Source organism: Natator depressus, chromosome 10, assembly GCF_965152275.1.
Source record: "Natator depressus isolate rNatDep1 chromosome 10, rNatDep2.hap1, whole genome shotgun sequence".
In the NCBI taxonomy this organism is placed as follows: domain Eukaryota; kingdom Metazoa; phylum Chordata; order Testudines; family Cheloniidae; genus Natator; species Natator depressus.
This window is the reverse complement of record NC_134243.1, coordinates 9,208,738-9,223,857: the sequence shown is the minus strand read 5'-3', so window position 1 is coordinate 9,223,857 and position 15,120 is coordinate 9,208,738. Positions and strand designations below refer to the sequence as shown.

At 42.1% G+C, this 15,120-nt stretch overlaps 1 protein-coding gene across 3 annotated transcripts in view; it reads right to left on the bottom strand.

Annotated features, from left to right (window-relative positions):
- The window catches only part of RNF216 (ring finger protein 216), a 132,481-nt gene that overhangs the window by 22,886 nt on the left and 94,475 nt on the right, over positions 1-15,120 (bottom strand). The gene's annotated exons all lie outside the window — the stretch shown is intronic.

Sequence of the window (15,120 nt, the reverse complement as noted above, 5' to 3'; positions counted from 1 at the left end):
TGAGGGACTAAGATGTACATGTGGTGCTAACTGCAGCTGTCTTAGTCAATGTGAGGGGAACTCCAAAATGGTGCTAACCCTCCCCAACTTTAGAGGATGCTCATAATTAGAAATGGAGGGTTTCCATAGCATGGTAATAATGAAAAGCCTATCACCACTTCTCAGGTGCACTGGAATCTCCCTGTCACCCTGCCCACAAAGCAAATCAAGGTCCTGCTTAGCAAGTCCTCACAAAATTAAGAGAGCCGAAAACTTTAAATACACCAGTGGCCTGATGCTTAAAGGCAGCACGTGGGCGGACAATTGGAGAACTGCGAAGGAATCTGAGCCAATTATTACGAATCCTTAACCAGAGCAGAAGTGAAAAATGTAACCAGAACTTTGGAATAAACCCATCCTCTTCCCTGTAGATTCTCTCTCATGCAGGATCACAAAAGATGTCAAAACAGGGTACGTGAAGGAATTTTGACACTAACTAATCTATTTCTATTTGAGGGATGAAAAGCGAGCCATTAGCATCCTTTGATCAGCAAAACAGTTACATATAAAATATTTTTTTTCTCTTTCTCTCTCTCTCTCTCTCTCTATGCTCATTTCCTGGCTGACTAACCTGATAAATTACCACAGTTTCCATATATGGGGTAGAAGCAGTAGCTTGGAACATTAAGAGAAGATATTCAAGTCCAGTGCAACTCAAAATACAACCCATTTCCTCTTGACACCCCATGTCTTTCCAATTAGGATTCAATTATTACTGATTGTTTAACAACCCCAGGGGTCTCGCTATATTATAGATAATACTTTTCTGAAGAATCAGGTACGACTCAGTCTCATGCCAAATCATTCCACTTGTTTCTCAACATTGGTGTTTTGCTAATATTGCTCCCATCCTTGCCTCAAACACTGTACATACCTAACCCCCCCATCTCCCTTCAGGGGCATTGGAATGGGGAGGGGCCAGGGGACCATGGTCACCACACTTTTTACCAGCCATAAGGATGAGCAATGAGGGGTGGGGGGGTAGAGAGGAGCAAACAGGGGACAGGGCCTCAGAGAGAAGGGATGGTGTGGGAGGACAGGGCCATGGTTCAGGTGCTGGTGGGCCCCCCCACTGTTAGGAACCTTCTGCTGTTCCTCTCTCCCTTAGACCACAGCGTCTTCAATATACTTCCAAATAGAATTCTCATCTTCTGCTCCCAGGAGGACTTGTTCCTCCACAACTGAGGAGTGAGAGATGATGCTGCACACCCAGTAAAGGGAGTTAAAATGTGTCCAGTTTCTCCCCTTAGCCTCCACCATGCCTAAAGAAATGGCAATTATTGCCTTATATACTTCTGGAGTCCTTCACAATCAATATTTGCACAAGTGAGCTGTTAGCCAATACAAAAGGTAGGTTAAGTGCAGCTGAAATGGAATTCTAATGAGTTCTCCCCCAAAGATACTTTGCATAGCTTTTGCAAGCATTCCATATTGTTTCTACCACTATGAATCTGGCCTGATGGGCTACCTAATAGCCTCATGGTGTTTTGTCAAGATCAGAGGCCTGGGCATTTTGCTTTGAGCTTCATGATATGAATTGAATTAACCAGCTCAGCTATTGAGCATTTTACATGTACTAAGGCTACAATTTTGTCACGGAATCCGTGACTTCCAAAGACCTCTGTGACTTCAGTCCCTCTTACCCCCCACGGCAGCCAGGAGCTGCGGGGGCTCCCCCAGCTCCGAGCCACTGTGGGTGGCCGGGGTATCCTGCAGCTCCTGGTTTCCCCCGGTGGCAAGTACCCTGCAGTTCAGAGCCACGGGTGGAGGGGGACCCCTGGAGCTCTGAGCCCCCACGAGTGGTGGTGGGGCCCCAGAGCTCCCAGTCAGCCTCTGCAGCTGCCCCGCAGCTCACCATTGTGTCACGGATATTTTTTAGTAAAAGTCAGGTGCAGGCCTCCATGAATTTTTCTTTATTGCCCATGACCTGTCCATGACTTTTACTAAAAATATCTGTGACAAAATCTTAGCTTTAATACTAAGTAACCATAGGTCTCTGATCATTGCTCAGTTTGAACAGTGATAAAGTCCAGCCCATTATTAAGAAGCCTTTTTTGCTTTACAAAGCAGCTCTGTTTCATAAAGAGAAAGTGCATTTCTTTACTATGTCTGTTTTCTTATATGCAGCACTCCGGGCTGAATGTTACAGCCAGTCTGAATTATTTATTTGTATTACAACAGCACCTACATGTCCAAACCAAGATTGCCTAATCTGTGCGGGCCAATGTACAAACACACAAAAAGACACCCCCTGCTAGGGTGACCAGAGAGCAAATGTGAAAAATCGGAGCCTATATAAGAAAGAACCAAAAATGGGGACTGTCCCTATAAAATCGGGACATGTGGTCACCCTACCCCCTGTCCCAAACAGCTTACACTTTAAAAGGATAAGGGCAAAAAGTGTGAGGATAAAAACAGAGGCGATGTGACTTGCCCAGTGTCACACCAGGAACAGAACCCAGTTTCCTGACTCCTGGGCCGGGGAAAATGCTGCCTACTTACTGTTCTGTTCATCCTGGAGCCTAACCTGGGAAAGTTAATTTAGCATTATGTTTCCAATATAGTAAGTTTATTTTTGTTTTGTATTTATTTTACTTGGTTTTCTGTATTCCTTTAACTCATCCATTCACCTGCTATTTTAGCAGTTTAGGCTCTCTGTGTTAACAGCACCGAGCTTTCAGTGTAACAATCAGTTTGCCTAAATTAGCCAATAAACACACTGTCCTCTCAAAGGCCATTGTGTTACTGAACAGTTCCAAAATGACTATGGATAAGTGGGACATTAAGTACTGATTACTTGTTTGCATCTGCCTAAGCTTGCCATGTAGGGTGGGACAATTCACTAAAACATTGAGCAAGGAGAAGAGAAAAGAGGATGTGCTGGAGAACCATTCAATCACGTAATGTAATCCTTTCACTGTACATCTTTTGAAGGTAGTGGCTCCCGTTTCCTGCAGGCTGACAGGAAGCTGCGGTGATTAGCGCAAACATGTTGGGGCTGAGGATGATCCTTTGTTTCCAGGAGCAGAGAAATGGTTACACAGCTCTCCATATTTGGGACCAGAGGTAAGGAGAGCACGTTAGCATTCAGCAGAGAGATCAAAAACAGACAATCCCTTGCCAGTTACTCCAAGACGCTGCAGATGCAAAAGTCTAATTGTAGCTCTCTAAATGGCTCGACACTTGTGCCAGAATGAACACTTAGGGCAGGGCTACACTCAAACTTCAAAGCACTCCAGCAACAGCGCTTTGAAGAGCAAGCCAGCGAGAACTCTCCCAGCACTCCTGGTACTCCACCTCCAGGAGGGGAGCTCCCAGCGCTGGGGCACTGTTTACACTGGGCTTTACAGCACTGTAACTTGCTGCGCTCGGGGGGGGGGGGGGGTGTTTTTTCACACCCCTAAGGGAGAAAGCTGCAGCACTGTAAAGTGGCAGTGTGGACAAGGCCTTGGGCTGTAAAGTTTGTTTAGAATGCATTTAAACAAAACAGCAGTGATAAAATTAGCCTGCTTACCCCTTCCCCCAACCCACACAAAAAGCTCTTCAAGATCCAATTTCCAGACGATCAGGCAAAGCTAAAAATTCAACACTTCTACCAATCAGCCTCCATCCCTGCTTGGCTAGCCAGTGCTGTTCACACTGTCATTATCTGATCAACACTGACTGTCAGATTCAGGCCAGACAAATGGTGCATGGAGTGAAATGTAAGAAGACAAAGACTGAGATGGCTGACTCACTGCCCACAGCATTCCTGCATGCTTGCTCCCTCTCACTGCATAAGAATTTACACAAGGCCACTTACTGATCAAGCAAAATGCAGAAGAAATCAACTGCAGGCTCCATCACTAGTCTGTCATCACCACCCTCCCACTCTCAGTGGCAGCTGTAAGTGGGGTCCTGTAACTTGCCGTAGCTCTCTGTACGCTGGTTAATTCAAGTGCTGTGTTGTGGCCATTCAATGACATCTTAATGCTGCTGCTCTGGGAGTCCGCCACGTTTCCCAAAAAATGTGGACGACAGCTTGGGATACCCTAGCAGCTACTCCTGTGTGGCCCCTACATCGAAGAGGGTTAGATTATCGGCAGTAAACAGAGTACAGAATTGGGGTAAAGGTAAACTGGATTTTGAATGTATTGAGTGCCCGGGGGACAGAATCTCTGCTGCCTCATGCATCCTGAATGGTGATTGGATTTTGAGAGTTTCATTTACAGGCAGTGATGACCAGAGCGCTCTCAGAGTAGCATTTTAAGGCTGGACTACACAAAGCTGAACTCACTCGTTGAATGAAGGGTATGATTTTTAAAGCAGTGAATTGAGAAGTGCAAGCGAGACACAGATCACTAGTTTTAAACGGATATTAAAAATGTCCAGACAAAATTACACTGGATTAGCTAAACTCAATATAAAATAATTAAATGGGGTGTAACCTCTGTATGTAGACAAACCCACAACACTCAGCATTTGGGACCGTTTCTAGGGTCTCTCAAGTAGAGCTAGAACAGTCAAGTTAAAGAACCTGAACTAAAATCCAGTTTAGCTAGAGAAACGGATATCCGAGCAGCAGAGATGTACAAGGATATGTACTTATCTGCGCGTTGCATGGAAACTTGGCAATAGCATTCTGGGCATCCAGACTTGCCAATACGGAAACAGCCTCTTCCTAGGGTGGATTGCTACATCCACTATTTAGTCCAGAAGAGGATTAACACTGTTGATTCAGATACAGGAGACGCGTAACACTGGCAGCAGGTGCCAACGCCAAACGCACTGTATAGACGCAGTATGGCAGAATGCACATAACACCCTGTGTACACAAAGGGGGCAATGTTCAAATATAATTACTAGCTGGAAGGTATTAAAATGAAGCCTGTTTTCTTCCTTCCCCTGATAATTTGCTTTGTATTTGCCTCCTGAAAGTTTCATCTGTTTCACAGTTAATGCTGCCCCCTAGAGACCCAGCACTGTAATCACAGCTGCTTGTCTTTTTAATAAGAATACTTGACTGGCAGTACTTGTTGCCATGTGACAAAACAGAACCTAGGTGCTAAAAGGATCAAACATGTTGTCAACAGCTGTGATGCCTAGGAAGAGGGAAGCCTCCACTCTTTTTAGCATAGCTAGGTTTCTTTAGGAGTGTATGGTGCTGACAGGAATCCTGAACCAGTTTGGGCTGGCTTCCAAGATTATGCTAAGCAAGATTATTACCTACGCAAGTTTATGTTGTGCAAATGATTGAAAGTTAAAACATGGGTGAAGAGAGGTTTGTTTAATTTCATACTGTAAATTAGAGCTAGTCAAAGTTTGTTTGCATGTTTGATGAAAAATTGATTTTTAAACAAAAAAGTTCTAGTGAAGAGCTGTTTTTTCAAAGTTGCTTGTTCATCAAAACTGAAAGTGTTGACATTTTATCAATGCAACAGACTGAATGATGTCTGGGGTGACCTGGCATCACTCTCACTTTCAGTTTTCTTTTGCTAATCTAACTTTTCCAAAAATCAAGGTTGTTTTGAAAAGTTAAAGTGGCAAGAGGAAACAAAAGCAACCTTACAACTCTATCTTTTCAAATGCTGGATATGTTACAGCAGAAAAGAAAGAAAGAAAAATGCAAGAGTGCCACCCTGGACATTGTTAGTTTTACTGCACTCAGTGGCAAAGAGGAGAAGAGAAAAGGGGGGAAACTGTTCTCTTTTAACGCCTTGCAAAATTAATAGCTTCAAACTTTTTTGTGAAATGGCTTTTCTGTTTTTCGACAAGCCCTATATTTAATGTTGGTAAAAAGGCTTGTATGGCCTTCTTCCTCCCATATAAGAAAGTTAACTCAACCAATCATCAAGAAATCAGAAAGGTGAAATTTAACCTTCCTCCTAGCAAAAGTGACTGATAAAGTGTACTCCACAAGTCTAGGATATGGGCCGTGGACCACTATTAGAAAACTATTGGATCCCCCTCAGCTAGCCACTCATAATTTGAGCTGCTGTAGAAAGCAGTCTAGTGAATTCCCATCCCACATGACCAGGTTAGGTTTTAGAGGTGAGCTACCAAGTTACTGGTAACCTGCTGGAGTACTCTGCAATAATCAATTGCATTCTTTTGATCAGAAATTCCAGAAATGTGTTTCAGAGAAAACAATGTTTTTCGGAGGTCTGATTCAGCAAGACTAGGTTAATGGTCATTTGATTGCAGCAGTCAGACCTATGCAGCAAGAATGTCAGCAGTTCCATGCAAAAAAAACACGGCCAGCCAACAGTACTGAGGTACTGTTAGCCAAGTCTGGAAATTGCATTAGCTTTATCAGAGTGGGCCATCAATCTACTGCATACTTACTGTACTGGGAAGTGGAGGGTCTGTATTTAGAATCTAAGACACAAAAACTTGTAGAAAAGAACACTGGTTTAACCTGGCTGCTTGCCAGCCTGAAAGATTTCACCATTTGAAATGTTTTGTGATTTATTTAAAGGTGTATTGCAATGCAATTTCTGAACTGAGTTTGATAGATGAAGACAGGAGAAATGGGAATCTAAGGCTGCAGACATGGAGATGTGAGCACTAAATGGGATTAGAACTATTTGCATCAGACACAGCAATCTTCATTACATCAGAATCTTGTCCTTTCCCCCTAACTAGATGAAGAGCTGAGTAACAAACTTTTCAGTTCGGACCAGCTTTTCTCTCCAAAGTAACACAATCTAATTCTACAGTCAGCCAGCCCTACTCCGTTGAGCTAATAAGCTCTGGAAAAAAAAAAAGAAAAAAAGCTACTTCCAATTTGCTCAGGAAGTTGTTCTGCTTATACATAGTGAGAAAGGCCTCTCTCTTGGTGAGCTTTTCAAAGGCCTCCAGGCACCAACCTGCTTCAACCTGCACTCTCGGGCAGTCAGAAACTGTGCCATTCAGTTAGCTTTATATAGGCAGGTTAAATATAGCCTGTGACCTCATGCTGACGATAAGATTTAAATTAGCATACGTGGAGCCATTTAGCCTTTTTGCTGGGGCAGGAAGTCGTATCAAGTTCAGTCATTTGCTACCAGAGTCACACATGCAGTTGACCACAGTTTTTAGATTTGCTAAGTTGATACAAGATAATGGGTACAATCTTCCCAGCCAAAGTAAATAATTAAACACAAGCAGGCTAGTTCAAGGCCCTCACGGCCCAGCCCTCCCACAGCTACACTAAACGCATAGGACTGATTACCTTATTCCATTTAACAGAGTGGGCCTCTCAATGGTATCCACTTAAATCCTAAATGCAATATTTTTATGAAGGCAGATGCCACTTCCAATAGCTTGAGCTCTAGATCATCTCCTGCTCCAGACATACCAAGTAACAGTAGACATGACATTGCGGGAAAAATACAGTGAAATCAACAGAGCTCGCCATTATAGACCATACTGAAGTAGCTTCAGAGACTTTGAGACCACACTGAAATCGTTTCCAAAAGGTACGAAGTACAATTCTGTTTCACTTTTATTTGAAGGGCAACTCTACCATGCACCAAGTTGGCATCCGTCCCTTAAGTGGTCACACCCAGATTGCACTGTGGTATAGAAAAGTGTAAAACAAAAATGATGCAGCCTCACGACAAAGGTTCCGCTAGAAGGCTGTAACATAACTGAAAGTTACATTAAAGGGACAACAGCTATTTACATCAATGCTGTGTGCACCACCATCTTTTCCCCTACAAGCAATACCTCTAGTTACTCTAATTGAAAGGGATCGGTGGAGTTCATTTCGGTTCTTTCCCTCCAACCCCCAAGTTGGTTTAATTTGCACTTTTTGACCACATTTTGCATAATTATTTTTCTCTTTCCCTTCTCTAGTCAGTTCTCCTGCTCCCACAAGTCTTTCACACAGCAACAGGGAAGAGAACCATATACACAGGAAAAGGACTTTAAAGTAACAATAGTCTCAGGAACACTCAGGTTCACATAATACACCTAGGAAACACTTTAACTCATTTCTTGAAACAAGATGGGAGTTTCAGGTTGGCATACCCTTTCAAATGTTCTCTGTAAAGTGACAACTTTGATGGTAACTGATTTGGTGATTTGTGGTTAACAAAAGGGTCAGAGCTGAAAATCAGAAGCCCTGGGAACAGTAAAAGTTTAGACACAGACCAGTGCTGCATTACAAACTTTTGCCAGCAAAGCAGTGATGAAGTGTTATCCCTGACAGCTTTGCAAGCAAAAGCCCCTAGTCTTGATGCAGTTGTACCAGCAAAACTATGCTTTATCCAGTGTAGCATATTTAATTTGGGGCAGGCACTGCATGGCTGTAATAAGCTATATTGATAAAAGAGCTGCTTTGCCATTATATATGGTAAACTTTACTGCTAGCCACAGGGCAGAGTGCAACTAACCAGACTTTTCTTTGAGAACCACTTAATTACAGATAGATAACACAAGATGTGTGTTTGGTTAATTATTGATGGATTTTGCAAATGAAATATTTATGGCAAACTTATAAAACTCTTAGCAGCTCTGTGAAGGGCCAACCTCAGCCTCGAAAATTTCACCTTAACATGAAGGTGAGTCATCTGTAACTCATTCACTACCATGGAAGAACAATAAGAAATGTATCTGTAAATCTAAAACCAATGTCCTGCAGTAGGTGCCTGGTGAGATGTTCCTGGGTGGAAACAGTGCTGCACTAGAAAGATTCAAGGAAATCAAAACCATCAAGAAACGGAGTATTATGAAGGGGAGGTTAGTCCCTGGGTTTTAATATAAGCACACGCACACAGAATCTTTCCTCACGGAACAGAGTACTATCCATTGTGTTAATACATGTTTCAGAGTAACAGCCGTGTTAGTCTGTATTCGCAAAAAGAAAAGGAGCACTTGTGGCACCTTAGAGACTAACCAATTTATTTGAGCATGAGCTTTCGTGAAGTGAGCTGTAGCTCACGAAAGCTCATGCTCAAATAAATTGGTTAGTCTCTAAGGTGCCACAAGTACTCCTTTTCTTTTTGTGTTAATACATGAAGAGGTTTGGAAGAGACCATGCAACATTCTATCCTTTCATTAGAGGAGAGAAGACAGCCTCTCCAGACATGTAGGCAGTGCAAAGTTCATTTGGGGAGTAAAGGTGTAGGCACTCATTCCACTTTTAAGCTCTAACAACACTTTGTTATTTTAACGTTGCAGCTTTGAGAGATGTAGGTCTTTGGAATTGGAGGGAGCAGGCTTAGAGCACACAGACAGCTATTTTGGTGGAAAAAAACAGAGAGATGGTTAAAAAAGTCACTTCCAGAACGAGAGGGAAGGTGGAGATTTCAGGATTCCAGTCAGACTATTTGGCAAAATATGAAGTAGGAGATGGAAGAGCGCATTTAGTAACTTACATGATGTATTAGTTCTGTCAGGTGTACACACTATCATTCTGATTGAACGAGCAGTACCAAGTGAACAAATAGTGGTATTTTCCAGCCAGCAACAGAGAGGGCGTAAACCCCTATAGACCTAAAAGCTTTGAAGCAGTAGAGAAATCACCGCTACCTCCCAGGAAAAATACACAAATGTAGGAATCTCCAGCCCCACTTTAACACAAATTCTTCAGCTCCTGAAGCAGGGTGAAGGAGTACTTGTGGCACCTTAGAGACTAACCAATTTATTTGAGCATGAGCTTTCGTGAGCTACAGCTCACTTCATCGGATGCATACTGTGGAAACTGAAGAAGACATTATATACACACAGAGACCATGAAATAAAACAATACAAGCAGGGTGGTGCATACTTTTAGGGTCTGTTTTCATCACAGTTAACCCAGGTTCTCTCTCAGGTGCTGCCCCAACCGTCCTCCCATTCACAAACAAAAACCTCTCACCCAAGTTTGGTGGTGCCTTCAACCTGGGCTAGCTGGCCTGCTGGGGGTATAACTCAAGCCTGAGTGAGGTTTACATTCAGGCAGGTAACCTGCCCTATTAGCAGTGAGGACACAGGCTAGGCAGGTGTTTGAGTGCCAGTCGTTCTCCTCTGCCTTCCCAAAATTCCTCCAGTATGCACAGGAAGACAAACTCTCCCAGAAATCACCATGAAAGAATCAGAGTGGCTCAGCTTACTGCAGATGTCCTAGTGACACACACACACACACAGGAATACACCATCAGCGAGGACTTTGCAGAGTCGACATACTCCCGAGCTAGGCTAACCGATCAAAGTCACTCTGCAATGAATGTGTAGAAGCTAAACACTAGTGAGACATGTTAGCATGACAATATCCTGCCTAATAAGGGCTTGTCTACACACCATCTTGCCCCAGAGTGGTTAAATCAGTTTTAATTAATACCTTCAACAGTTTCAGAGCATGTCTGTGCGTGGAAACTCATTCTGGAATAAAACGGTCCAACTGTGATTTGCCACAAGCCAGTTAAGAGTAAAAAGAGAAAGGAAAAGACCACATGTATTTCACACTTCATCCCATCCTATGATTAGTGCAGTCTCAGCATCAATATGGTGGGGAGGGGCTCATCTCAACATAAGTTAGACAGGAAGAGAAATCTGCAATGCCTTTTACAGTATTGTGAAACCCATAGAAAAAGTGTTTCCTTTTTGTTGCAACACATTCCACTGCTAAAAAAAACAAAAACAAAAACCCCAAACACTTCCCCCATCCCCTTTGCTGAGCAGTAGCCCCAAAGAGCTTTCATTATGCTCACTTCTAGATCGTTTATATTGTTACTGGTGTAAGGACTGCTTCCTGTGTTAATGTTCTTCCGCCTTTCATTAGAAACCCCCAAATAAACCAGAACACCTTGACTCCAGAAAATTCGTTTGAGAAGGAAGCAGTAATTTCTAAGTGGCAGTAGTAATTTCTGCTAATGCCTAACCACAGCAAGGAAACAAACCAGAACATTTTAAAATTATACCACTTATTTTAAGGTAGTTCAGGGTTAAGAGCTTTGGTTCATGCAGCAGAAGGGATCTCAAGACCTCTTGTCTTCTCAGGGAATGGGGAAAATAGCCAGCATCTTCCAAAAATTGGCCAGAGAGAGAGAGAGAGAGAGAGAGAGACATGGAGATTTTTACTATTGCAAGGACTGGTGCTTGTTTTGACATCATTGCAGATTGAGAACTGCTTTACTCATTTGGCACCAGTATCAGGGAGTTTACTACAATCAGAAATCATGTTAGGATTTACTCATTCTTCCTGTGTCAAACATTTACCAGCCCCAAATTCCTCTTGCAACAGCAGGGATGGACACGGATGCACGCAGCCTCAACTTCAATTCACGTTTTCAGCATTCTCCTAGCACTGGGCTAAGCATCCAAGCACAACAGTCAATTTACACTTTACCACTTAAAAGTGGTCTTTGGCTTGCAAAGAACTCCAACTTCCAGCCTGCAGGGACATTCTAGCCTGGTAAAGCCTATTTTAGATAAGAGCACCTTACCACCAAGTATAATAATAAGATACCTATTTAGAGTATAAGTCCCTTGGGGGCAGGGACTGTTTTCACAGTAACCAGCACAATGGAGCCCCAGACACCATCACATCTAATTTTAATAATCTTTTCTCAAAGAGAAATAGAATGGGTCACACACAAAGATGTGAAATGATTGCTGGGGGAAGAAAGTTGTCCTGCAGCTATTCTAGTCCAAAGCCTCTTGATCAGAGGCTGCCAGTCATGCCAAGTTGTGTATTATTTATTATGGGTTAGGAAAGCACACACTAGAAACTTATGTAACAGCAAAATTTTTGTTAAATCCTCACTATAGCACTCCAGTGCAATGCTTCAGCCAGCCCTTTCCAGTGTTTTTCTGTGAAAAACCCTTTGCATTTGTCAACTGTTTGATAGGTTACAATTCAAGCTGAGGCACAGGACCTCAAAAAATTGTGATGTTTCTCGTGAAGACTTTTTTTTTTTTAAATGCACTTCAAGCAGCATGTGCTTTAATAGTTTTCAGCTTGTAGGTAAGGGAGGAGTCAAGTCAGGGCTGCCCTCAAAATACCAACTGGCTGGTTTTAGTATCTCAGTTGACATCCCTTGTGTGGTCTAGTCTGCAGGATTAGTCAGGCAGCATGCCCACAGGTGGTAGGTATTTACATTCAGGAAGACATAAGGCCTAGGATATCATAACTGGGGAAAGTAAGGCAGCAAAAATGTATGAATAGGACTGACAGCCAAGTGGATAAATGCAACAAGCCTACTGGGATGCTATTTTGACAACCCAGTCCTCCTCAACACCATAGGAATAGTTTGCCTCCTAGCTTACAGGCTGTGTGCACCTTTGCCAATTCCAGTAAGTTTTCTAGATGTCTTTATAACAAAAGTACCACTCAACTACAAAGATTTAAGGGGAATAGCAAAACAGAGAATGTAGCACAACAGACTCATTAAATCACTGATAAAGGATGTGTTACTGCTATTGTGAACTATTTTCAAAATGCTTTCCCAACACTTGGGCGAGACCACTACTACTGATCGCTTATCAGCATTCATGAAGATAGGAGGTTTCCACCATCAGATACTGACAGCTTTTGGGACATTCAACAGTCAAAAGTGAGGCAATAAAGGTGTTAAAATGTCTTTTTATTATTAAGCAAGGCTGAGAAATTAAAATAAAAAATAATCAAAAATCAAATAGTAACTGGCTGAAGGAATTAAGTCCATGGTGCCTAAAATGTACTGAATTTACACACTATTTTCAGGTTGAATGTTTTGTTTCATTTGTTCAGGTGACAGAAGTATGAAAAGTTCAGCTAGTTTGACTCTACTATAAGAATGAACGGTGTTGCAATTACCCATTGAGGGAAAAGAGTGGATGGGAGCCCATAATGAACCATTACATTTTGCCTCCTTACTTTCCCCCAATGAGGGAGAAATAGTGACCTGTTTTTTGTTTAGGTCAGTAGTTGTATGAGGCAGGGACAGCTCATGAACCACATGGGGAGCACAATAGCAAGTGACATACCAAATGGACTAATTTTACCTTTCATTAAAGTTTAGAAAGGCTGAATCAGACCTGTAACTCAATAGCTGCCAACGGGTTTCACAGTGAGAAGTGAGCTGTAGCTCACGAAAGCTTATGCTCAAATAAATGTTAGTCTGCCACAAGTCCTCCTTTTCTTTTTGCGGATACAGACTAACACTGCTGCTACTCTGAAACCTTAAACATCTAGTGATTTAAACAGCTTGCCAACCTACAACTGCACTGAATTAATGAAATACGATCTGAAGCAAGTAAGAGGGGCTACAGGGTTTTTTGGGTTACGAAGAGACAAATCACATCAAAGGTTCTCCTAAATTGAGAGTTACCCTCTGCTTTAATTAACACTATCTGCTGCTAGTTACCTAGGTGAGCATCACCTGTTCAGTAGTCCTTGAGTGAAACCGGTGCCAGCTCAGAAACATAAGCATCCCCTTACCTAGTATATGAAAGGGCTCATAGGGATTGATGAAGGAAACTATTTTGGATGAGATAGCAGCCTTTTGTGGATATATCTGACACTGTTAACATGTCAAATTAATTTTTAAAGAGGGGGCGGTGTCTTCATGTGTTTTATAAATTCAGCAGCGTTGGTTCAAATGAAAGCCATCCTTGCCCAGACCTGTTCCAGTTTAAGTTTTCTTTTCACCCTTGGAAAATATGGATGGTCAAAGCTGCTACTGGCTATTTTAAGCAATAGGCTTAAAAAACAACCTCAAAACCCAACAATAATCAGCACCTTTAGGTAGATGTTGCAATTCTGCTTTTTTAAACTGGAATTTACTATGTTGCAAAGTACCTCCCCACCCCTTCCAGCCTTCTGTGTGAACAAGCTTCTTCCTCCCAACTGAGCAAGTCTCAGTTTCACTTCCAACCTGTGCTTTGAGTGTAAGGGGAAATCAGCACTGCTCGCCATAAAAGGAAAAGAAGCCATCTGCTGCATTTCTACAGAGGGGAGACAAGTGGTGTCAAGAACAAGGAACTTCAGTGACTTCCTTAAAATGCAGGAAGCATCACAGACCAGTCACCACCCTCACCGGGACACTATCCAATTTTATTAAGGGAGGCAGATGTGCTACAGTGAAGCTGTCGGTCTGCAGAATAATACAGATGTCTTGTGGGGTTTTATTGTTTTTTTATTAAAGAGACAGCAGCAAACTGGTGGTCAAAAGCAGACTGCGTTTTTACACAGTTACCTTCTTTCTGGGCAGCTACACTCACTGTATGTACTGTCCCAAACATTTCCATAGCACTGATTTGAACCAGAGCCCTCCAGCTTCAATAGCAGCAGCTGCTCTGCTAGGTGAGATACAAACAGAAGCTCCTTCGACTGCTGCTAAGTGGGCAGGTTTTTTTAAAAATCTGAAAAAAATATGTAAATACTCCCCACTTAGTCACCTCCTACATACTCTATGTATGGACACATTTATGTTTACTTAATCTTCAGATTCCTTCTTTGTATACTCGGGGTGGTGACACTTTTTAAAGAGTTGTTAGAAGGGGCTTTTTTAAAAGCATATAGCTTAAACCAGATGTGTCCATGTTACTGCAGAATATTAAAACTAAATGAATTAAAACAGTTTACTGGTCACCATTAGTGCAGTTTAATCTTTGCATTTTACTCATTTTCAACCGTGAAAACTGCCTAGCCAATTTCAGTTTGTTTAGAGTGGTATTCATTTTCTGGATCATGCAGTAGGGCAAGGACACAATGCTTGGAGGGCAAATATTGCTTAGGAATGTTAAAATATTCCAGAAGTAAAAGTTACATTGATCTTTAGTTTTGTAAAACCAAGATTTTACAAAACCTAACATATTTAAAACGGACCACTCAAACAGTGCAAATAAGTCTACCTAGTATAGAATCTTCTCTTTTGTACAGTGCAAGATTATCCTCCACCAAGGACAAAGTATGACAGGAATCAAAAAACAGTTATACAAACATGCACATTGCACCAACTATGAAGTTACTAGCAACTTATTTTTCTGTCAGATGATGGAATACCATCCCTGGAAGCTTATAAAGCTGTGTGACTGTCTGATTCGATTTATTAGAACTTGTGCTAACCAAAAAAAAAAAAAAAGTTTCCTCAGGTCAGCAGAGTCATTTTGCCACTCAAGCTTGGCTGTGACTGAGAATAGATACACACCAAT